Source organism: Protopterus annectens, chromosome 8.part0 (assembly GCF_019279795.1).
Source record: "Protopterus annectens isolate FY-2018-M chromosome 8.part0, PAN1.0, whole genome shotgun sequence".
NCBI classification, from domain to species: Eukaryota; Metazoa; Chordata; order Ceratodontiformes; family Protopteridae; genus Protopterus; species Protopterus annectens.
Genome location: NC_056741.1, coordinates 730,424,731 through 730,451,446, shown reverse-complemented (window position 1 = coordinate 730,451,446; position 26,716 = coordinate 730,424,731). Strand labels below are relative to the sequence as shown.

General features: G+C 43.0%; 1 protein-coding gene across 1 annotated transcript in view; it reads right to left on the bottom strand.

Moving 5' to 3' along the window:
* Positions 1-16,860, bottom strand: part of LOC122809003 (ras-related protein Rab-7a-like) — a 626,015-nt gene extending 609,155 nt beyond the window's left edge. The window contains exon 1 of the mRNA XM_044080186.1: positions 16,664-16,860. The gene's annotated coding sequence lies outside the window, so the exon portion shown is untranslated. The remainder of the gene's footprint in view (positions 1-16,663) is intronic.
* Between the last annotated feature and the right edge of the window lie 9,856 nt (positions 16,861-26,716).

The following is a 26,716-nucleotide window of genomic DNA, read 5'->3' as shown; positions in this document are numbered from 1 at the left end:
TCCCATCTGTGTTGTAGATCTTCATTCATTACTAATATCAAGCTTGCGCCAGCTAAAACTCAGCCAAGACCTATCCACAGTGGCCCTCTGTTTATTCAGATAGTTTTTGCCCACCCTTATTAGTATAAAAACCCTGAGTCATAGTAGGAGGCTCTGTCGGAGCAGATACCTTAACCAATAAGGAGATCAAGTCCACCAGGAGTCCAAGCAGGGGGAAGGAGGGTGGGAATGAATGAATATCTACAACACAGATGGAATGTTATGGTAAGCCATAACTTCTTTATCAGGAATGGAATGAAGACTTACAATTTCAGATAGGACCAAGTCCCCAGCTACTTGAGTCCTGGGTGGCCCTAAGGAAGGACATTCCAGAGCACCATAGAACCAAAAGATGCTAGCCCCCTGGAGGCCAAATCCAATTTGTAATAAGTGATAAAAAGGTATGAGGTCTTGCCCAAGGGGCTGCTGCGCAGACATCATCCATAGAGGCTCTGGAATGAAAGGCCATTGAATCTTGTAGAGCATGAGCCTTTATTTTGTCAGGCAAGGACACCATTTAGATGGCAGATGAAAGTACTGGCATTTCTGAGCCCAGAAGATAATCATTTTAGAAACAGGCTTACCCATTCTGGGTCCTGCAAAGGCTACAATATCAGTTTTCCTGAAAGATTTAGTTCTGTCCAAGTAGAAACTAAGTTGCCTACGAACAGAGGGTACGCAGAAAGTATTCCCCTCTATTTGAATGGTGGGAAAAGAAAACCGGTAGGTCAATATAGAGTGGACGGAACAGAAATGACCTTGGGCAAGGAGAGGATCAGTACACAGAGAAACTTTCCCTATGGAAAAAAAAAAAAAAAAAAAAAAAAAAAAATCAAAGTATGGTCTCGACACTCGAGGCCTGCAACTCTGATACTCTTCTCGCCGAGAGCTACTAGGAGAGTTTTCCCAAAGACAAAAATTGATATCACAGGAATTAGAAGGCTCGAAGGGAGGACTTAACGACTGAAGCACCAAAGTCCCATGGCTCTATAGGAGGCTTGACAGGAGGTTTAATATGCAATACTCCTTTAAGGTTTTGCACAGTCAGTCAATGTGACATAAAACACATGAACTGTCAATTCCATTGTGAAAGTTTGCAATAGCTGCTAAATGCACTAATTGTTGATGCTGAAGCTCATGCATGCAACAGGATAGTAAGGTATTGAAGAATCTTCTGAATAGGCATGGAAAAGGGGTCCATGTTATGTTCTTTGGCCCATCTAGAGAACCTAGTCCATTTACTGGAATACAATTTTTCTGGTGGAAGGTTTGTGCAAAGCCATTAGGATCTCGTGAACAGGGGATGAAATATCAGATAGCCTGGCAATCGGGAGTGGAGAAAACAAGCTGCAAGCTTGAGAATGTGGCGATTGGGGTGAATTGTCCCAGAGGACAGTCTTTGGGATTGATCCAGGATACACGGGCTGTGAATCAGATGAGGCCACAGGAACCAGACTTTACGAGGCCAATAAGGGGCAAGGAGGATCACTTTGCTTCTCAACCTTTGAACATTCCGTAGAATTTCAGGATGAGGGGAAATGCGTACAGTAGACCGGGAAAGGGGGGGGGGCAATCGTGCATCAGAGCATCCCTCGGGCAAAGTAGCGTCTGCATTTGTTGTTTAGGGGTGAGGCAAACAGGTCACAGCAAGGCCTGCCCCAGCAGCAGAAAATTTGAGCCGCTATTACCGGATTGAGGGACCACTCGTGAGGCATCAAAATGTTCCTGCTCAGACTGTCTGCAATAAGATTGGAACTCCCGAGAATGTGCATTGCTATGAGAAAGCAGTTGGAAACCCATCACCCAATTCCAAATTCTCATGGCTTCCCAACACAGGGGGGTAAGACTTGGTTCCGTCTTGTTTGTTGATGTACCAGACAACTGACATGTCTAACTGAATTGCAATGGTCCCAGAAGGAAGGGACGTGTGGAACGCTTGCAATGCTAAGAGCTGCCTTCAATTCCAGGACATTTATGTGCAAATTGGTATCCATGGGGGACCAGGTGTCTGACAGTCTTTCCCTGGAAATGCCCCCCACCCTAACAGGGAATTACCCATGGTCACCATGGCCCTAGGCCGGGGAAGACAGAACGGTCATTTTGTTCGTGAAAAGGTTTGCAAGTCGTATCATATGGTCGAGTGGGCGGGATAAGATAGACCATTGTGATGAAAAGGAGCCACTGTAAGTGTCTTTTTGGCACTAAAGTGATCCTAGAGTAAAACCCGGATCCTCTTTGGTCTGGTTGGATGACCAACAGCTTTTCGATTTCTAAGGCTGCAGCCTCCCTCTGACCAGGTGGATCAGGGATTTGTTTTATGGGTCTGGGAGGAAAGGTTGAATGGGATACGATGACCTCTGAATATTTTCTGCACCCACGTAGTTATAAGTTGCCAGGCCTGTACGTGCAGAGAAAAAATGACAACCCCCCACCCCAGACTGCTTCCCGAGGAAAGCAATCGGGCCTCTGATCAGGAACCCTGGAAGGGTCAGCCAGAGAAGGAATCTCTAGCTCCCTGGTTGTGTGGATCCCCCTTGCTCCAAAATGGGGCATCTTCCGGATGGGTTGCCCCCTCCTCCAGGGGGATTGCTCATCACAAGTGTCACAAAAAGATCCTTGGGAATTCTTGAACCACAATTATACTCCCCTCCGATTCCTGGAGTAGGATCTCTGGGGGTGGGGTGTGAAAAAAAAAAAAACATATGCCCACAGCAGACAAGGCCTTTCCATCATTCTCACTACGTGATGGTGTCTCTTACTTTAGGACCAAAAAGGGAAGACTCGTCAGGCACGTTGACAAAGGAAATTTTAAAAGGGTCCGCAAAGTCACACAATGCATCCAAGCATGCCATCTTGTAGTGAGAAATCAAGCGCATCGAGGAGTTAAAGAGATGGATTCCAAGGTAGCTAGCTGAGAGGCAACAGCATCATGCACCTCCTCAGGCAGTATCTCAGCCAAAGAGGCAGACATTTCTGAAGTTAGGTCTCTTTGGAGGCGAGTAGTGTGCCAGGTAATTCAGCGAACGAATGGCCAAGGTCACTGAATCATAGGTCCGCTTCTGTCCATAGCCCAAGACTCCCTGTTCGGGGGATGAACAGTGGAACTATCTTCTGCCAGTTTCCTCTTGGTGGCCACCCCCACAACCATGGAATTCATTACCAGCTGTTTGGACCAGTTGGGTTGGTCTTTAGGAGTGAACAAAATTTTACCTGGCCTCCGGGGGACAGGTTCTATGTTGTCCGGGGCCTTCCAGGCATACTGCACAATAAGTTTAACAAGCTCATCCACAGGTGCGGTCACCCAGGAATTAGATGGTCAAGCACAGAAAGCTGGCAAGAACACATCCGAAGAAGGGTTGGAGGGCTTCCAGTCTCCCTCTGCTTGAGGATCCTGAGAACACCTCCAAATGGTGAGGATCCTGAGAACACCTCCAAATGGTGGGGACCCTTCTCCCTCATCGCAAGCGATCTCTTCAGATGCTCCCTCTTGCAAAATTTCTTCCAGGGTGGCTCCCCAGTGAAGTCTTCCAAGGAGGACTCTTGAGAAGGGCAGGTCTTGTGGCTCCTGTGCTCGAGGTCCCAAAGGAGGAGGGTGGGACAGCTGCATGCTAGAGGGTTCTGGTTCCAATGGCAATGATATCAACTGCAAGCCTGTTGGAGAACAAGAACCCTCTCCATCACCTGGAAATCAGGCCCAGAACAGAGGACGACAGACAGAGAATACACCTTGAGGGCTTCCGCGCCAAGAGGGAGGAAGGCCTGGTCAGGGTGGTTAATCCTCTGCCAGAAGCTGGTCCACAACCCTCACTACGTCTTGTTTCGAAAGACTCCTGGTGGATCTGAAGGACACTACCGATGGAGAGTCTGGTCTCTCAAGAAATTAAATTTTTCCCCAAAAAAGGGGTCATAAGAGGGAGAATACCTAGTTCTGTGAAGGTGCTAGACCTTCATTACCAGAGGAGCCATGCAAGACATCAGCACTGTGGGCGGGGAAGGTCAGAATCAAGGACGGCACTGAGGGAGAAGACAGGGACCCTGGTGCCGAAGCCGTTTGCGCTGAAGGCATGGTAGAAGCCTACTCTGTTCAGAGGACGGGAACGCCGGAACCAATAGACTCCCTTTCTCCTTATGCTTAGGAGGTGGAGAGACCTCAGTCCCAGAAAGAGCCTCTGCAAAAGGTGATGTCAACATATCCCTTAAAATAAACTTGTTCTTGAGTTCAATCATGAGCGGACTGGAGTTCCACTGTAGCAACCCCTAACCGTGAAAAGCTGAAAGACTTTAGTTCAGCCAACATTCGGTTGCCGAATCTAGAACAAATATCCTAGTACCTACCTATGAACCTATCGGCCCAAGGACCTAAGTAAGCCTAGCCAACAAGGTTCCCTGGCTTACACCACCCAAGAAAGTTAATTTCCTGTGCCCCTGTCGAGCAGAGCCACAGAAGTGATCCCCAGGGTGCATTTCCCATCCACTCTATTTTTCTTGAAGAGTGCTAATGAGGAACTTTGCTTGACATAGATGGGTAGCTTGTTAGAGTATAGAAAGTCTCTGGGACAGGAATCTATCCCTCCAGCATGTCCTGTTTGTTGTGGTGACCAGGTTTAGGTTCCTAGAGTGTGTAGCTCTGAGGGATTGGGATTTCTTAAGGTGTAGCATATCCAACAGCTCTGGGTTTAACATGTTAAGCAGAGATCTCCTTGGAGTAGGCGATATGCTACAGAGTAAAGCTGGAGTTGAGACGGCCAGTGTAGGGCATCTGTGAGGTACTTCTATGGCCTTTCCAGCTGCTGCAGATGTCTTGAGGTACATTCCAAAAAGGGCGTTGTACTCTATATAACGGGTCTAAATGCCAAGTAGAGGGGAACAATGACCTCTTTGCCTGGAAGAGAAACCTTTTGTGATGAGGTGTGCCACATAGGATTTCCTGACTAGTGTGGCAAATGTGATGCGATTAGGAGAGACTACTGTCTACCTGGGTCCCAAGGTCTTTTATTACACATTTGGCATTAGACTGCCATTTGTGGTAGTTCATGAGTACAGTTTTTAAAAATGTCACAAGAAACATTAAGGTGGTAAACGTCCAAACAGTAAAACACACTGGGCATGACTGTCAGAGTTGGGCAGTTTATGCCCACACTTTCACTGCTTGAACCCAAGCTTGGCCTTATCCAACATAACGCATTTACTAAATCGCACAATAACTATATCTACCAAAAACAAGACAGCGAAAGATTTTTATTTTTTTTTTTTGTTTTACAGGTTCAGGAAAGGAGTACCAACAATGGTACCAAGAAATACCAAAAAATGTAAGAGAAGGGCCTACTAGGCAGGGAAAAGGGAGTAGTACCAACAATGGTACAAAAGAGCTACCAAGGTAGTGGGTAGGGTTTAGTCAGGAAACAGAAGAGAGACAAGACAACTTTAGAGGAGAAAACTGACTAAAAAACACAAACTAGAGAGAAGCACAAAAAAAGCTACACTTAGCTTGAGTGAAGGCTTGGCACACCTGAAAAGGAACGTGGCAAACGAGATCTGAAGAGATGGAGGAGAACTGTGGATAGGTCTTAGCTGAGAGTTTTTGGCTGGCGCAAGCTTGGTACCGGCCATGCCGGTTCCAAGGACCGAACCCAGGTCCTAACAGTAAGGAATGAAGACTTACAACAGATGTAAATTTACTGTCAAACTTGCACCCAAATTAGGGTTTCCTCAGGGAAAACTGTTCTTCCCAAAGAAACCCTCATTTGAGTTGGAGCATTAGAGTCCCTTTCATAGTGGTCATGCTGAACTACTTTACATAGCTTACACTTATGCTATTAAATTACCAGTTCCTTCCTTTTCTCCAACCACCAAAAAAAATCCAATTTAGGGTCACATGGAGGCTGGCACCTAACCTGGCTCTCAAGGAGTACAAAGCAAAGAAACTTGCCCTAGACAACACTCCCACATACAGCGCATTCACCCAAGGGCCATACAAAGGCTAGCAAAATTACCTACAGCAAATCTCTGGGACATGGAAGAAAATGGCAGCACATGGTAAAAACCCATGCAGACAGAAAAATAAGACTGCAGTGTACTATGCCCTGATTTTCCTTTCGTTTCGTCAGTGGATAATCAAATGACAAAAATATCCAATGCAGTTCTAGGTCAGCCAAGAGCTGCACCACCACTTTCAATAAAATGTGCCACGTTTGTCTGTCACCCGACATATGCTATCAATGCCAATGCCTACAGCTTTGCAGTTTGGTGTAAGCCAGGAACAGGACTACCATGATGCAGTACTAGAGCCAGTCTTAACTGTGTAGTGTTGACTGGTCACAACAGACTACACGTCAAGGTAGCATCCAGATTTTCTCCTTTGCCTGCCCCTACCTATCAAGGTAGGGGCAGGCAAAGGAGGAAACCTAGATGCTGTAACAATAAAAAATGGCCACATATCTAACCATGTAAAGATCAGAAACAATTAGGGCTAGTGTGACTAGTTACTGTGGGGCTAAGCATGAGGTTCATGGAATGGATATGAATTTGTTTTAACTGTTGATGGAAGTGATGTTACTTTGACTGTCGCAGGCATAAAAAAGCAAATATGTTGAATTGCAAGCTTAGAGGAACTGTATAAAACAAAGCTAATACAGGATTCCCAAGCAGAGCACAGAGTTCAGTTCTGCATTTAAGTGGATCTTTTCAAACATTACTGGAAAGGAACGTTCAAGAAAAAGGTGAAACAAGCTTGCTTCCCCTGAAGAAGCACAAAACCAAAGACAGTTTAAAAGCAGCAAAAAAAACTTGGTCTTGCATTTACTGTAAACTTCTTTTTAGTAGGGAATACTGAAGGCATGCAAGGTTTTTGGTATTTAAAAAAAAAAAAAAAAAAAAAAAAAAAAAGAAGGAGTTATGGGTGCCAGGAGGTAGTGGGGACAGTGCAGAGGTATCTGTAGTCTTGCTTAGGTGAGCTGGACTAGGCCAGAGGAGACTGGGATATGAGGGCCTACAGAGTGATGCTAAAGTCACTTAGACAGTGCTAGACTGAGCCACAAAAAAAAAAAAAAAAAAAAAAAAAAATGTGGCTCTCTCTGAATTATACTCCTGAGAGGCAACAGGAAGGTAAAATGAGATTCAGATTACACAAGTGTTTGCACTGCCCACCCCCATCTAGTGCAATGCTGGAGGGCTTGGTAATTACAGCTAGTATAATTGCAATGCTGTCCATCGATGAGAAACACTAAAATTTATGGAACAATGTGCACTTGCAAAGTGAAGTTTATAGAAATGAGTTGCATGTTATGCTTGATAGGCACAGTGTTCTTAAACACTGAAAATAAAACAGCGTCTTGAAGAGCAAAGGATCAGAAGCTTGACAGAATTTTCTTCAAAATACACCAAAGAAACTCCCAGTATAAAAACACTCAAAATTCCGCAGTCCAGCCAGACTGAGGCTTTAGCTATTCTTCACCTTCAGACATCATGAGTTGAAGCTAATGAAAGATGTTGCTTAAACCTACAAGCAGGCATCACTTCATCCTCGTCATTTTCATGTTCCTGTGTTTCCCATGTTCTACATCGAAACATGATCCATTGATTACTACGCAACTGAAGTCATTTGAAGTCAAAACGTGAAACCAAAAGTAGATGTCCCACTTTGACAGAATCCAGTCTTTCCCCTTTCAAAGCCTGAATGATCGAAATTTAGGTATTTCCTAAATGAATTTCAAGCCTTGTTACAAACATGGTAATGAACAAACAAAAAAGGAATTAAAACACCATCTGTGAAAACTTGATGCCCCACAGTAAGGTACCAAGCTTCACAATATCAGTAGTGTTGCGCTAGCTCTGAAAGCCAGTAAAGTAATTACCAAGGGCTAGCAGACAGACAACAGGAGACATCCTTACGGTAGGATTAAGGAAGGCAAGTTGGTTTTTAATTTTGGTGGCTGTAATTCCATAAAAAACAGAAGATTTGAAATGCAGTTCTGTTGCCATTTACTGACCTTACTATTTGTGGTACTTTTCCATTAAACCCCTACCAGTTTGTGCTGCTGTGTCTGTAGCCGTAGCTATAAGTAGTGACGGTCCCATGATGGTACATCTTCCTAAAAAGTAACTGGTAAAGGTTGTGGTGTTGACCATTATATTTCATGATGTGAAAAGTAGTCTCTGGCGAAGCAGTTCCTCTTTAGGATTCCAAAAAGACCCATGTTGCAGAGTTGCTGCGCTCCAACGTAAGCGGCAACTGTTGTGACCATTATAATGCAGGTAGTAACATGGCCACATAGCAGGTATAAAACAGGGTGGTAGTTAAGTGCGATGCATATGTCACATTCTGTCAGGCAACGCTCAAGTACAGGTTGAGTAGGATGCGAGACGTTTATGCTTTTCCTTCACTGCTGTAATGAAGACAGAACAGAACAGGTGTAATTTATTTCGGTATGTACCGTGTTATCGGCATTGGAATATACCGTTCCTGAAGGAAACTTAGGAAAAGTTGATGCCAGTCACTGGCTCTGTGAAGCAAATATAGGGACAGTTGATGGCCATCATTGGCTGCGTATGATTGCCACTGAAGTGATAACTAGGCCTCATACGCAAACAGGTGTGTACATTGAATGGGTCTCCATTATTGTAGATGTGTTTAAAGAAACGGTGATTAAAAGGAGCAGAAAATTAAAAACTGACTTGCTTCTACTTTTCCAGTGTTTATGTATGCACGTTCACTGAACTGACAGTTTAGTAACTGTGTGTGTTAAAATAAACCTTTCAGGGCTGTGCGGTACGCTTTGTCGCCACAGTTAGACGCTGGCCGTTTCGTTCGTTTAAAGCGTCTTTCGTGGACGGTATCTTACGCGGTGATGGCGCGTGTTCGTTGAAGGTTGTGCGTTAGGTAGGCCCGGGCAGGGCATGTAAACCTCTAATACTCATCATTAGCGGACCGGAGTTCCGCTGTGGCGACCCCTAACCGGGAAAAGCCGAAAGACACACACACTGGTTATGCAGAACAGACAGCAAGCTTCCGCATTTATAAAGAAGGCAGGAGGAGATGGAAGGAGAGAAAGAACTGTGTGTGCTCCAAACTGAGCACAGGCAGAAAAGGTACAGAGGTGTGGATGCTAACTCAGGCTACAAAACAGACTAGCGTGATGTGGTGGGGCTTGACAGAAAAGTACCCCATTAGCTTTTAGTGCCTAGCAAAGAAATGATCTTAGCACACAGGGGGGTACAAAGAGAGTAAGCAATTTGCTGAGGTTTCAAAACCTACCTTTACACTACAGCAAGCAATGTATAAACTCACGAACAGCAACCCCCAAACCAGGAAACATTTTGGTCATTCCCTTCATATTTAAATTTTAAGTGTTGCATTTTCCATGTTCCGACATCACCAGGGAAAAAACGAGTACAACTTCATTTACATTGACACAGACAAAACATCTGTTGTCTCAATAGACTTAACGGGTTCAAAGCAGTGCATGCATGAAGGTGCCCAACTGAATTCTATGGACAGTTTTTTTCAGTTGCTAACATGGTACTGTGAGCCAACATTTTTTGGGCTGTACTTAAGTTTACAAAGCTTTTGCTAAAAAACGACAATCTAGAAAAAACAGAGGCATTTGACTCTATGAATGCAGTGATGGTATACAGAAACGTCAGCAAATCAAAAATCAGATCTTGTGCGAGCTGAATCAAGGTGTCTTAGATACCAGAACTCAAAAGCTGTGCAGATTCCTTTTTTTGCTTAATCAGTATCATGTTTATACATTTTTACAAGTTGCTGTTATACATCACTACTGCTCTTAAATGCCACAGAACACACCAAAGACAAAAGCCTAAACTGCTGCCATAACCAGTAACATGAAAGCAGCATCTAATCTGTCCCAGTGACCCTCAAAAAACTATACAAATTACAAGCTTTACTAACCCAACTTCCAGCCTAGTAAAAAAAGGTCATAATCACCCTTCTTCCATAGACACACACAGTCTTGTTTAGCAAGTTACAATAATGAATCCCAAAAGTCTATTTGACCAAAACGGCTAGCCCTTTTATCTTCCACTCAACATAATGTTGAAGTTGAAGCACACAATCCACGCAAACGTACTTAAACTCATTTTGTATCCCTTTATCGCTGGGGAAATCTCACCACACAAGGAAGACTACCTCTAGTGACTTCTCGTCTTCAAAGATGTTAACTATCTGCAAAGCTCAGAACTCCCTTTCCTACAAGATTTCCAATTGTCTGGTATCACCAGAATGAATACCCCCCCCCCAATCTGAAATTAAGGCTTTAATGACATGGCTTTAAGCATCTTCTTTTAGATGCCAAAATGCATCATTAGACTCCATTCTACATAGGGATGCAAACTCTCGAGTCTCACTTGAAGCAATCAAAATTTGCTTCCTATTGACAATATATCATACACCCTCATTGAACAGACACTACTCGGATAACAGATCAACCTTCCCAGATTCTTAATACCTAGCCCCATTCCAAATTACAGACCTAGTTCCCTCACTTAAAACCACTGGTAGCTAGTCCCAAAGGGATGATTTAAATTGTATTTACTGTAGCTACCACAGGGGGGTAAATGAATCAGTTTTGGATTTGCCAATTAGAATGAAGTCACCACTAATCTAGTTTGACAAACTTTTTCTCTAGCTTGAGCTTATAGTTCAAATTTTTTTTTTCACAAAGCAAAGTACTGTAATCCTTCCAGTCCTTGATTTGTAAGTACAGACTGCCACATAGTATTCTATTTTATATAGCGATAACATGAGTTCATGACAGATTTAGACCAGGTGTCAAGCACCTCCATAAGCATGCCTCTCAACAAAGACATAAATAAGGTTTAGTGGGGGGGGAGGGGTGACAAAGGCCTAAAAATTGCAGACTGCTCATATACGCTTATATTAAGATTGTTTTCAATTAGTAATGCAAAACATGTCAGAAACAAATGTAAATTGTTCAGCAACTACAAATCAAACGGAAGACAAATTTCATGAGAAACAGATCAAACATATGGACATTGTGAAAATCTGAACAGTTACGAGATTGTCTGCAAGTCTACAGTTTTTCCAAGATAATTCAGTTTACTGCTACAGGCACAACTCTGGTGTCAAAACTTGCTGCCCCAACCACCACTCAGGAGTGAGAGGGGAAAAAAAAAAAAAAAAAAAAAAAGGACTGGCCCAGAGACTAACTGCCAACTTAAATTCCTTGAAAAAAATCTAAATTAAATGCAATGACTGAAACATAGATCCATAGCGTCCTATAAGTTCTAGTAAAGAGTGAATTTGGACAGGCTGTTTTTTTTTGCTTGGAATAGCTTCTCTAGCTTACCCTTAACAAGCTTACTGTTTAGCGGTTTGCTGCATTATTTTAAAATCTGCACTTAGTTACTTTAGTCGAATTTGATCGAAAGTTTGTTTAATTTAACTGTCGAGGCTGCCCACTAAAGTGTGCTAGCCTGTGTAACTGATTTATCACTGTTTCTGCATTTTCTGTGTGTTTCTATAAAACAAAAAAAAAAAAAATCCTTGTTTTCCGCCTCTCCTCGACTAGTTTAGACCAGTTTACAGGCATTGCTGTATTCTGGGCTGTGGTGTAGTTCCTGTTGTCCATTACCTTACTTGGATAGAAGGAAGTTTCTTTGCCCACCAGTGGGAGTGGGGAGCCTTGAGCAGCCTACCTGTCCCTGTAGGAAGTGATCTCAGCACATGAGCTGTAGTAATTGGTTTTGGACCATTTCTAGCTCTTTTGTAGTTCCCCGTTTAAAATCTGCGTTTGCATGGCTTTAGCTGTTTAAACAAGGTTAAACTTCTGGCTCCGCCAAGTCTGCTCTTCAAATTTTCCCTTAAGGAAGCTCTACTCTTAGTTTAATCAGACTATGCGCTATATTATAAGCCTAGCACTTGTTCTCAAAACTTCTCTACTAAGTAAGCACTCTCATACTAAGCAAGTGCTACATCCACCTACCACCCCGTATGAATATCCACTTCCCTTAAAGGCACAGCACTCCCTTATACTGTTCTAGCATGTCGAGTGGTAGATTACTGGCGTCCTCTCCAGTTCAGCTGGTTAATCTGGGTATCTTGAGACAATGCTACAATTGTCTCATGTACACAGACAACCCTCTCCTCCTCCCAACAAACACAAAATACATGTGAGAGATGCAACTATCTAGCCAAACTGGAGGCTGAACTCTCTCGACTCAGGGCTGGCATGACCAGACAGGAGGAGATGGTAACCACGCACACACCAAACCCAGTCCCACATAGACCTACCACAACTGCAAACCAAAACACAACACAGACATACTCGGAGGCTCTAATAAAAAAAACTTACCAAAACAGAGGCTCCCAAAGCAGACATCCAAATATCCACCACCTCAAAACAAAACACATGCAACACATACTTCAATAAATCAGTGTCAACCAATAACAGCCCTTAAGGCCAAACACCATGCCTGATACCTAGTGTGACTCTATAGTCATAACTGCACACGTAAAAAACACACTAAGTCCCAAAAAGCCAAAAAGAGCCACCGGTAGAAGGGTGGAGATCAAATAATCCAAAATACTTCCTCGGATTTCTTCAAACTTCTTAAGTACAAAAAACCACCACGAACATAAATTAAATCAAGCGCTTTCGCCTGAAACACTGTCAGGCTTTTTCAAGATGTTTAAATTCAACCAAAACTTCATATAAATAGTGCTTTCAATAAAATTTAATTGGTGCTTATTGACTGTAATTAGCAAATTAGCAAGTTAAAACCAAGTCAAGTCAAAGATTTTTTTGAACTACTTGTAACATTTCTTTTCTTCAACCTGTTGAAATTTTAAAGGAAACCTTGTACTGTTTACTTTTTTTAAATTTCTAAAAAAATATGTAAACACATTTTTATTCTTTATGTACCAAGTTGATGTTATGTTAATGTCCTAACAAATATATAGTCTAAACTCAGTAATATAAAATGTACACATAGTGGGAACAATATTTTATGAGAAATATTGTGTTACCTATTGTTAAACGTAAAACGTTATAGTTTCACTTATTGGTAAATGTGTTCATTATTTTTACTAAAAAAATACCATATCAACTTAAAAGGTATTACATTCAACAACATATTAAATTGTTTACCATAAAGCCAATATCTCTATAAATACTATATAGTGTTCTTCATAATTTGTGATGTAAAAATTATTATTTTGTTACTATTTATACAAAGTACGTAGATGTACGACTATCTACCCATGTATATAAATAAATTCTATAATATTAAAATACGCATAAATATACTTATATTAAAATATATCATAATAAATGACCATATATTGAAATATCCTGTATTATAGAATTAATGTGTATGAATAATAAAGAATAAAACTAAATTTAATTTAGAGGGGACCGAAGGTGCGACTACTCTATTTCTAAGCTAACATTGTGCTTTCTTTTTGGACAAAAAGTACTTGTAAACACGAATATATCACTGTCAAAATGATCAAAATATTTGTATCAGATGCATATTACTGGCCTCAAACCTACCTAACCCTAAAAAACTAAAAGTGCTGTGACTTCACAAATGGTAGGTTAATTGTAGATGGTGACTTATTGAACATTTCAGTAGCATATGGGCAAAATAACTTGGTGTTTTCACCATTCTAAATCCCTTGGATGCATGATGTCAGAGCCTAGCTCCTCTTAATTTCAACACACTACTAATGCTAAGTGTGTCATTTAACCCTGGTGGTCTGGAAGCATTCAGCCTCAATTGCCACTGCAATTCTTCGTACTCCAGACTGGTTTCCCAGTCACCACCTCTTGGATTTAAGAGTGTATATGAGCACTTGTATGATGTCCAAAAAGGGAAAGAAACAAACGCTTTTTTTAAACACTCCTTGGTTTGCCCAAAGATGTCACTGAAATTTATGGTCTTGGAACAAGCGGCATTAAATGGTCAATGATTCAGGTCACAATGCGAAACCAAAGTCAGTATGCACAATGCTATAGTTCATCTATTAGGTCTGCTAAGGAAAATTATAAATGTTAATGCAGTGTCAAGGATAAGGGGACATGGAAATTATGAACCAAAAATAGTTCACAACTCACTTAATGTAAAACATCAAAACATACAACACTTTGCAGAAAGCCCTGTAAAACATCCAAACCATCTACATGCAAGTGATTCAAACAATGTACCATACCACAGTAAAATAATAAAAGCATATTACATTACACAAAAAGAAATAACTACCACAGCAATAGTGGATGCAAGTTGAACCATTAAACTACCATGTCCAGTCACAGAAACATTGCCCATTACTTATCTCACACATACATTGCATTAAATACAACAGAACACAGATTTCTTGTCTGCACTGAAAAACTAGCACTCTGCATTTCTCTTAACTAGATGACAACAAATTGCAGCATCCAAATCTTTGGCCCTCACAGAGGGGCATTTACAACTTCAAAAAATTACAAAACCCTCAGCTTGACGCATCTAAATGAAAATAATTTCTTGGACTAAAGCATATAAAAACAAACAATTTTACACATCATCTAAATCTCTCTTCATAAGTTATATCCCGGTATAAATTGTGCACTTAAGATAGAAAGTTATATGTACTCAACTGAACTTTAGTCACACTGCGAACCCACAATACATAACGATTTTGGAACAAAGAAATGAAAGCTTCAGAATACTACAATCTTACATTGCTCCAACATTAGAGGAGAAACCAGCTTTTTCGTACCTTCAAGTAAAGAAAGATATTCTCCAATTGTTAAGATGATTTCAGTCCTTACCAAAAGGGAAACAGATGGTCTAACAAATAGGCATACTTAAGCAGGTAACCCCTCCCCTCACTCAGCAACTCCGGTTTAGTCTGATAAAGGCTGTTGGTAAATGAAAAATTTACAAGTCAAATTGTCTAGTCTTACCAAACAGATCCAGTGTTTGGACTCCACCCAAAATGAGCCTGTCTACATTATTTATATGAACATACACCAGCTGTACATACAGAAAGACTAGATATAGATCTGTATGTATTCATACACTCGCATAAAAATAGGGGCAGATTTTAAATATTGCTTTTATAAATAAACTTAAAGAAAGGCCAGTACAACTTTATCAGAGAAAATTTAATTCTGAATTCTACAGGCATGTCCTTCGCGACTTAAAGCCTCAGTGATTTGCTACGAAACCACACACTTATGCGGAACAGGCGAAAAATAATGATGCAATAACCTGGACATTCAGTAAAAATCTAGACAATTGAGAGGTGTGTAAAGTAGCCTACCAGTAATTAGACAACACATACACAAAGGGTGTCTGCATGCATATACACCCAACAGCTCAACATCTACTACAACAAATGACCGTTAACATAACCGACAATAAGCTAGTCCACGGACTAAACACGCAAACCATACTTTATGCAGAAGCCTGTCACCACTTAAAAACGCCCGAAAGATATTCTCAAGTGCCACCCAGTATAATAGCTTCACTCTCAAAGATAAAACAAAGTAAATAGCATCCAGGGTAGATGACTTAGCACAGTTGCCCCCCCCCCCCCTTGCTTCAAGCAACGCACACTTTACCGACCAGTTTAATAAGACGACAGTTACAAAAGTCACATTAACAGATATGCACCAGCCACCCCTTTTATCAGCCATAAAATAAACATGAACACGGAAGTTCTGCAACTAAAATATAAATATTACGTTTACACAAAAGTTTTCACAAGAAAAGACTTATTTTAAATTACTGAAAATCCTTCTCAGCTTTGGAAAAAGATATCATAAACCACACCTCTTATCTTATGAGCGTCAGAAATCGTAGAACTAACTTTAAAACTCAAGAGAGCTACAAACAGAAGCGCATTCTTGTTCTTTAGAACATACCATCTTAGAGTAGAATAAGAAAGCCCCCTACAATTTCAATTTTCAGTAAACCATAGCGGTTAAAAAACAAGTTCTAAAACCTCAACTTTGCATTACCGGTCAGACTATATATACTGTTATAGGATGTTCAAACCAGGACATATTGCATCTTACTACCTCAACACTACACAAACAAAGAAGACTGTTCTGGAGGAAAAAAAAAAAAAAAGGACTTCTAAATTTCGCTCCTATATCTGTTTTACACCACGAATTCCCCGAACAGAAAACCCACACATTGATTACTTTTTCAACAAAAGAATGGCTATCCTATTCCGGATGAGCCCTCTTGACTCCCTGCATCTGGGGGGGGGGGGGGGGTATCTTTCATTCTATTTAGAATATCTGATTATACAGTAGTTCAAGACTCCCAAAATGGGCCACAGCCAGGTCTAGAAGACCTTCTCCCCACCTCCAAATCACTTGCCCCTCCCAAAGAGTGACACAAACATTAGCACCAAAGAACACACTGGATCCAATTCCACTAACAACAAACAAGCAGGTTGCGTACTAGACGACCCATCACTCTTTCAAAATCATTTGTCTGCTCTATTCCCCTCAGATCCTCCACCCAAAATCGCATGACAGTTTCCTCCCTGCTTTCTGTATCTTCTTTGGACAACATACAGCCCCAACTCAGTTTCCTCCCCGTTTACAACACCTATTAACACTATATTAAGTAACGTTTTACTTACCTGTTGCTACCTACTTTAGACCGTACACCCACTGTATCCACCACAATTCTACCCGTTCAAGTGCTGCTACCCCCCGTTAGCACCACCACCAAATCCCAGTTCTCTTTTCCTTTACTGCTTTCTGCCAAACCGTCAATATGGCGAAGACAGGTCACGGGGGATTGACGTCACTTGCTTCACAGGACCTATACTTCCGCTTTCTCATGAACCACAGAGAACAATGCGACTGCGTGCTGATGGTCAAGCCCGTTGTCACATGAAAGCATGTGGTTTACTGCTGTTTTTAAAACTTAGTTGTATACTTGAAAGCGCAGTTTATGTACTTTTGTGCACGAGAACCAAAATGACACGATTTACGGTTCAAAAATAACTTCCAACCTATACAATCTGTACTTCTTAATTTCTTAGCGTAAGAAATCTGGACAAAAGCCTAAAATAATGGAGGAACAAAGGCACAAAAACGAGGGACATATTTAAATATTGCTCTATAAACTTAGAAAGTTTCCAGGATAACAAGATTTGTGTTAGCATACGTTTCCTGGAGGATATGAGGTATCTAACTCAAATGATGTATGTCATTGTTTAGCGGCTTCAGTCCTCGGTGATTTGCCAGAAAAACACATTTTTATTAGGAACAGACTTAAAACGTGGACATTTTGTGAAAATCTGTACAGTTGATAGCTACGAACAAACAGTCGTCATTTGTCGTATGAGTAATATGTTATTTCTTACACGAAGCTATGAGTACTGATCAATTTCAGAAGTGACCTAAGCTTTTTTGTGTTATTGCAGATTGAAGTAAGGTAAACTATAAGGGCAGCGTACCTTTTTATCACAACCCGGGCTAAAGGAATCAATCATCCAATAAGTAAATAAAAGCAATATTATTCCATCGAAATCAAGTAACAGGCGAAGGTGCTTACGCAGACTAAACAAATCAAGACAATTAGAACTAGATTTACAGTATATTTCTGGTGTACACATCCCTCAGCTGTATTTGATACTTGTAAGTTACTGAGGAAATACCTCTCAACTATCTAGATTTTGCCTCATATTTTTGGTCTGTTCCTTATAAAATCTGTGGTTTTCTGGCATGTCCCTGAGCACTGAGGTTACTAAATAATGACATAACGACAACGTTTGAGTTTCAGACTTAATAACCTTCAGAAAATGCATGCTGACGCAAACCCTGTTGTCCTAGCAGCTATCTAAGTTTATAAAAGCAATATTTTAAAAACAATCTCTGTTTTGGGCCTTTGTCCCACCATTAGTTTAGAATTTGGCCAGATTTCTTGCGCTAAGAGGTTGAGAGGTGCGGTGAGGGGGACTGAAGTCTGTCAATTGTGCCACTGCCAAACGTTAAACGTTAGAATTTCATTCATTTTATTGTTCAGAAAATGCACGCAGATACAAAACCTGGTGTGCTGCTAAACATTTTAACCAAATTAGAGTAATATTTAGAAAATGGGCAGGATTCACGAAGGCTTGCACGGAGTCTAAGAGTAGTGTAAGACTCCATGCAGCCCTCACGATCCAGGAACAGCCCGAAATTCCGTGTAAGAGACCAGCTAAAACGTCTCTTACACGGACTGGGCATGGATATGCTAATCACCTCACTTGCAGCCGAAAGGCATGCAAATGAGGTAGATTAGCAATCCACGAAGCTCAAACCAGCCCGTGTAAGAATCGTGTTAGCTGCAGAAATGTACTCAGTTGACAACTGAGTACGTTTCTGCAAATAACACAATGGAGCCATGTCAGCTCCAAATAAAGGGTGCATATGTGTCAGGCAGCATGCCAATGGCCAAATATAATTTTTTTTTTCGCCGATGTTTAAACGCAGCGCAGCCCCGCGCAAACGGACTGCGCTATATAAAACATAAAAATGAAGGTTATAAACCCACAAATGTGGGTTTTATGCAATACATGGATTTACAATGCAGGGACCAGCAGACCAAAAACAACATGGCCACCGTTTAGTGGTTGCTAAGGGGGGAAGCTGAGTCTAAGACATGTAACTAAGCATTAGTAGGCAATCTGATGTAAATGAGTGTTAGGATACTGAATCCCACTGTCACATAGCAAATGAGCACATTCTGAGTAGTGTAAGAGTTACATAAGGGGGAGGAACAGAGTAGGAGATAGGTGACATCACAGGGGGGGATGGCAGAAAGAAATGCAGTTCATTGGAGGTCAGTGTTACATGACAGATGTCAGACACATATCATAGAAAGAGGAGTGCCACAAGATAAGCATGGGAAAGTAAAGAAATGGAAGGTGTACACTGTTGCCAACACCAAAGTTTCTTGCTGGGCGTGCATGCTGTGTAGGGCAGTGTGCGCTCGTGTAAGGCAGACTGAGCATGTGGGAGCCTGTTGGCAGACTTGTAAGACTGTTTGTGCTGGTGTGCGCGTGTTTTAACCCGAATAAGTAGATTCTAAACTGTGTAAGCATGTGTGCGCACGTGTAAGCCATTGTGAGCGTGTTTCCGCTGGTATGCGCATTGCTCTCCCCTGAGGAAACAGAAAGGAAAAAGGAAGCAACAGAATTAGTTGGAAGCTAGCAGGGAATACTGCTGGAGCTAGCAGGTGAAAAAAATTAGAAGCAGGCAATTACACAGGCAGAATAGTAGCCCAGCCCAGCACTTAAAACTCTGCAAACAGCAGTGCAGGATGTTTCTCTCAAGAGACACTACAAGACAGGAGTAAGCTATTAGAAGTGAAAACAGAAAAAGCTTAACTCAGAGCAGAAATGCTAGGGGCTGCCATAGCTGTCGTAAGGAGACATAGGCGACTTGCTTAGGGTGGTGACAATGCAAATGGTGCCAGACAACCCACAGTGAGGAGACGGAGAAGAGTGTACAGGCCCAGGGTCACCTACCACGGGTTACATGAGCTGGAGATAGTGGAGCGCTATTAAGTGGACAGAGACCTCCTGCAGCAAATTGTCGAGCTGTGCAGGCCACGCCTCACACATAGAACCAACAAAGGGGAACCCATCCCAGTGGAAACCAAGGTATGTGTTGGCCTAAGAATACTAGCAATAGGTACCTTCCAGAGACCAACTGGTGATATGATGGGGATATCACAGGCATCAGCCTCCAGGGTACTGCACCAGTTCCTGGATGCCATGTCAGCACATGTCGGTGATCATGTATATTTCCCCAATGCCCGTGAGGTATTGGCCAGCAATATGCATCTCTTCCAGCAAATAGCAGAATACCCTGAGGTAGTGGGTGCAATAGACTGCACGCACATACGCATCAAAGCACCAGCCGGTGAGCGGGGTAGGGCCTACATAAACCGCAAGGGCTTCCCCTCCATCAACTGCCAGGTCATGTGTGATGCCCAGGGCATAATAATGAATGTGTGCGCTGGCTGATCTGGGAGCTACCATGATTCCCATATCTGGCATTTGACGCAGCTGTACCAGACATTTGCCAATGGAGACATCCCACATGGACACCTAGTGGGGGATGCAGGTTATGCACTGGAGCCATGGCTGATGACACCCATCAGAAACGCACACACACCTGAACAGGAACACCATAATGAGGCACACGTACAAACGAGTAATGTAATAGAGCGTGTGTTTGGGCTGCTCAAGTCACGGTTCCGGTGTCTGGACACATCTGGTGGAGCCTTGCAGTACTCACCAACTACATGTACACAAATTGTTATGGTATGTGCTATGCTACATAATATGATCTTGCGAAAACAGCTGCAGCAGGACCAGCATAGGGCCGGGCCATACAGCCCCCCACCATTGCCAAGACCATCACAGGCAGAGCGTGACTTGGAGGAGGAACAACCTGAGCCTACCCCAGTAGGCAGAAGGAGGTGTGCCCAGTATGCCCTGGCCTTGGCAATGCATAGCACATACACTGGCTCAGTAGGAACCCTGAGAATGATACCCCTCTCTGACTCACTCATATAATAACAGGGATGCCTAAAATGACATAACCTGCTCTCAAACATGTACAGGGAGTGTAGTATGTGCATCCGACAGAGGCAGCCCTGCAGCACCACCTGAGGCATGATTGCCATGTGTTAAGCAATGTAACACCATGTAGTATATGCAAACTTGATGACCCTGACTAACATCCTACCCTCACCAAGCATGATGCCACAATATGAAGATGAGATGATCAATTGCAATAATTGGCTGAAGTATTGCTGTTAGTCAAAGGAGATCCAATGTGTGCCAGCCTGGGATGACATGCTGAGCATGACATGATGCTCCACCTGCTAGGGGTGGTGTGCACCTATCAGTCCTGGCCTTATGGATACTGGCAAAGGCTGTTGCTACCCACAGCGTGCCTTGAATAGGTAAGGTTCAAAACACAAACCCACCTCCATAGGTATCACAAGGGATAAGAACCTAGATGTAATGCTACCCAATGCCAGAAGTCTAAACAGCAAGATGCATGCAGTCTAAACTCCCCCAGTATGGAGAATGTTGATATCTGTCCTGTAACAGAAAACTGGGTCAAGGCTCACAACAGCACCCTAACACTACCAGGTTACACCTCATACTGTGCTGTACAGCCTCAAAACATGGAACAAGCTACAAAAGGAGGGTGACTAGCAATAATTGTCAAGGATAACCACACCCCCATGTTGGTACCACAACAAGAAGCAGCATGGACTAGCCATGGTCAAGTAACAGTGGCTAACACTGCCTCCCAGTTTATAGCCTGCTACAGACTACCGTCCTAACACCAGGAACTGCTCTTGGCCTATGTTGGAATACATGAATATATCAAGCCCTCCAAACCACATTATATTGGGTGACTGAAAATACCCAAACATAGACTGGGAGCATTATTCTAGCTCCAACACCCTAGGACAAAGGTTCCTAGAATCCATAAACCAAAACGCCCAGGAACAACGTACCACTCCCACAAGAGGGGTAAGCATACTGGATGTGATAATCAGCAACATGGGTACTGGATGGCAAGAGGAGAAGTGTATCCCTCACTGGTAAGATCAGACCATAGAGTAATCACACCGGATATACACATCCTGACCACAGTCCCTGGCCAGAAAACCACAGTGAAAAATATGTGTAAAGCAAATGTTGCACTCCTCCAAACTGATGTGGAATCCATTAAAGGCCCTGTGCAGGTGCAAAATATGGGCCACACCTCAGAACCTGTTATACAGGCATTCCATGAACACTGCCAGGAATGCATGGATTATGCAATCCCAAATAAAACTAAGACACAATGCCATACACGCAGGCATCTGGCATGGTGGACCCCAGCCATTACCAAACCATGCAAGAGAATGAGGAAGCTACTACATGATAGAGCAAACCTAAAAAGGGAAGTAATCTCTGATCAGTAGTACAGCAATAAAATATGTCCACTCATACAATCCACTAAGGCCAGCTACAACAAGTTGAATCTGTGAATCTTGAGGCAATGTTACACCTGCCCCATGTACACAGACAACCCTCACCTCCCCCCAAGAAATACAAATATATGTGAGAGATGCAACCATTTATCCAAACCGGAGGCTGAGTTCTCTCATCTCAGTACTGTCAAAACTAGTCAGGAGGAGAAGGTAACCACACACACCACAAACCCAGTCTCACATAGACCTATCACAACTGCAAACCAAAGACATAAACACAGAAAAACATTCCCGGAGGCTCTAATTACAAACACACCACATCAACAGAGGCCTCCAAAGCAGACACCCAAGCAACCACTACCTCCAAACATAGCACATGCAACACATAGTACACAAAGCTGGTGTGCCAAACAGTCACAGGCCAGAAGGAGAAACAACATGCATGATACAGTTGTAATAGGTGACTCCATAGTCAGACACACTGCTGTCCCGCTCACCAGACTGAACAAGGGAAAGGGTACAGTAAGCTGCCTGTAGGCTGCTACAGTACGCCACATAACACAAGTACGCAGGTCACCCTAAAGCAAGTAGAAATATGATGCAGTCATTGTCCATGCTGGCGTGAATGACCTGAGATGTACCTCCCCGGACTACATGAAAAGAGACATAGATGAGCTCTCCGATTATGTAGTCCAAGTCGGTATGACACTGACCTTGTGCAGCATCCTACCCTCACCAAAAATGATGCCACAGTACAAACACAGAATGATCAGCTTTAACAAGTGGCACAATTACTGGTGTCATTCCAAGGGGATCCAATGTCTGTCTGCTTGGGATGTCATGCTTGACAAGCCATGCTGCTGTGCCAGGGATGGCTTGCACCTGTTACCCCTGGGCATCTGGATATTGGCTAAGGCTCTTGCCACCTCCATAGAGCCTTTTGTAGGCAAGGCTGAAAAGACTAACCCACCTCCGTAGAAAACATAAGTGGAAAAAAACATAAGGGTGATGCTGCCCAATGCCAGATGTGTAAACCTCAACATGCATGCTCCCGAGGCCTTCCCCAGTATGGAGAACATCGATGTCCATGCAGTGACAGAAACCTGCAGCAAGGCTCCTGACAGCACACCAGCACTATCAGGTTATACCTCATATCATGCGTTATGGCCCCAAAACCTGGACCAAACATAAAAGGAGGGGGAGTATCCATATTCAGCACAGATACCCACACGTCCAGGTAACTGACAATGCACGAAGCATCGGAGACCACCCATGTGCAACTAACCATAGGCAAAACTGCTGTACAGTCTGTAGCATGCTACAGACCACACTCTCACACACAGGAACCCCACTCAGCCATCCTGAAGACACTGGACAGTATGAATGTCTCAACAAATACCAAACAAGGTACTCACAAATTACCACATAGGTGGTAATCCATTATGTATGGAAGGAGTAATCAGGGACCTAGGGACACAAGTGGACAGTAACCTGACATGTGACACTCACATTGCCAATGTGGCTAGGAAGACCGTATATATATTAGCCACCTTATCATGAAAGGATTCACATCTACGTCAACAGAGGTCATTGTGCCCCTATACTGTTCTCTTATCAGGCCCATAATTTAGTACAATGCCTCATTTGGGATGTACCTTACCCGACACCTGCAGCAGTTAGAAAGACCTCAAAGGTACCTCACCAAGAAGATAAAGGGTCTCAAATATATGTCATATGCTGCCTGGCTGCAGACACCCCAGTTGTATGCAGTCCCATACTGCCTATGCAGAGGTGTTGTATGCCTGTTGTACAAGGCCATGTCCAACACAGGATTAATGGACATGCTCCACCCCAGAAAACCCAAATCCATCGGAGCTGTGAGAGTGAGAGATGTCAACCTCAGCACATAATGAAATAGGATGTGCTGGAGGGACAGATACATAACCCAGAGGCTCCCTACACCCTGGAATGGAATCCCACTCCATGTTAGGCAGAGCCCCTCACTGACTCTCTTCAACAGGAATCTTGCCAAGTGGATGGGTGATTGTAGATGTACACTGGGGGTCTTCACTGTGTCACGTCCAGACAGATGCACAGTGAAGTAAATCCTAAATGGCCATAATATTCACATAGCAAGGGGTGGCGAAAGCCACACACACTCTGGCTAGGCATATAAATGCCCTAGGGCGGATAGCCGAGTATGAACCTATGAAGATACAAATTGTACAGGACACTAAGGATAATCACAAGGCTTTCTTAACTGATGGTAGGAACCTTGTTGGGAATTCACAGATATGCTCTGAATCACTCAAATATTACAAACAACATACCAAACACACACACATATTGCCAACATCCAACCTGACAGGTGCAGTGCAACCCCCCCCCCCAAAATGCCAAATATCTATCCCAGCAGAGTGCTGGCCCCCTGACATTGCAGATGCTGAGGTAACAGCCAGCATCTACAAAGCAAAACACACAGCATCAATGCTACGAGATGGTGTCCTGGGCTGAGTCCAACATGGACTCCGAGAAGAATGGAACGCCAAATAACACTACTGTTCAATGTCAACCTTACCACAGGATATGTACCCAAAGAGCAGTCTACAACGACAGTGGTCCTTCTCCACAAAGGTGTTGCCTGAATGGATACTGCAAACTACCACCCCAGAATCCTGACAAGCTTGGTCTGCAAAGCTATGGAAAGAATCAGCATGTACCTCAGACATAAAGATATTGGGGACCTACTGACACTGGACCCTACCCAGTGTGGCTTTCTTAAGTGCAGATCCTGCCCCTTAAACATGTTTGACTCATTTGAAACAGTCATTAAGGTCATTGATGAGGGGAATATGGTCCACACAGCCTAGCTGGACCTTGCAAAAGGCTTCCATACAATACCCCACGTGTTCATTATAGATAAGCTCACCAGCTTAAATATAAACCCATATGTCAGTAGAGGGGTTGCAAACCAGACCAAGGACAGAACTGACATGGTCAGAAATGCTGCAGCCATGTCAGACTACAAACCAGATACAACTGGCATCCCACAAGGCTCGGTCCTGGGACCTCCCATGTTTGGTATATATGTCCCATAGGTACAGGCCAACATGGAAGGACTGTGTCTGAACAAGTTTGCAGAGGACTACAAACTGGCCACCATATCTGACCCTCCAGCTGACACAAGCATCCCACAAAAGGGCCACATAGAAACAGACAACTGGTGCCATAGCAATGTCAGCAAGCTAATTGCAGAAAAGTGTATAGTCAACCCCTGTGGATATACAGTAAGTGCCCACCAATTACCACATAGGTGTTAACCCATTAAGTACTTAAGATGTAATAAGAGACATGGGGACACAAGTTGATAGATATCTTGCATTGGACAAGCATGTGGCTGTAGTGGTTACAGAAACATACCATATACCCACCTAATCATGAAGGTAGTCAGATCTGGATCAGGGGAGGTCATTGTGGCTCTGCAGTCATCCTTCATCAGCATCACAATTGACTACAATGGTCCCTGTGGGATGTACCTCAGCAGACACCTCCATCAACTGGAAAGACCCCAAAAGTACCTCACCAGGAGTATCAAAGAGCATAAACAGATGCCATGTGTTGCCTGATTAAACAAACTGCAGCTCCACACACTGCCATACTGCCCTCCCAGAGGCAAGCTGTGCCTGATGCATAAAGCCATGTCCAAGCTGGAATCAATGAACATGCTGCACCTTGTACAATCTGAATGGCAGTGAGCTATGCACATGAGAGACCTGAACCCCAGCACTGACATACATAGGACAAGCTGTACTGAATGATCCATAACACAAAAGCCACCCCCACTCTTGAGTAAACTCCCAGTACAGGTTAGCCAGAGAGTCACTCATCGACTCATCTCAAGAGGAATCTTGATGAGTGGATGGGAGATGGTAGGTTTACCCTGGTTATCACTGTTATGTCACGGGTAGACGGAGGCACAGTATACTAACCATGACATATGTCATGGCAAACTCCAGTTACAATGTGTGTGTCGAAGGACAAACACACTCTCTGACTAGCATTAGAAATGGCCTAGGGCACATCGCTAGTGTTTGCCAATGTCCACCTATGTTGTGGAATACACTACCAATGTTGGACAAGCCTGGTTTAAGTAGTCCATATCTGAACATAATGCAACATGGTAATATGTGCACAACTGGCCCCTAACCAGTCTGTTGTGCTCACTATGAAAATTTAAAGCAGTGATAGGACTAAAGCCCAGGATACTGTCCACCACAGTGAAAGTACTGAACCAGTACATTATATGGTACTACAGTGTTAGGTCAGTATGAAAGGATGTTGACAACTGTATGCAAAGTATCCCATGCAAACTCTGCAGGCACAGTATAATCCCTGTTGTGTTCAGACACAAAGCAATTGGCCAGTAAGTACACAACATGACACCCAACACACAACCATAAACGTGAGATATTGTTGAAGTTCACACTCATCCACAAATGTGGTGGACTGCAGAGGTCAACATATGGAAAGCTCACACTGGGCATGCTCACACACTTTGATAAATGAGACATATGTCAGACAACATGCCATGGAAAGCCTGAACTGGGCATGCTCACACACTTAGGCCATATCTCAGTTTAGCAGTTGGCCACACATATCTGGTATTTGTACGTGTTATTCCAGGAACCAACCACAT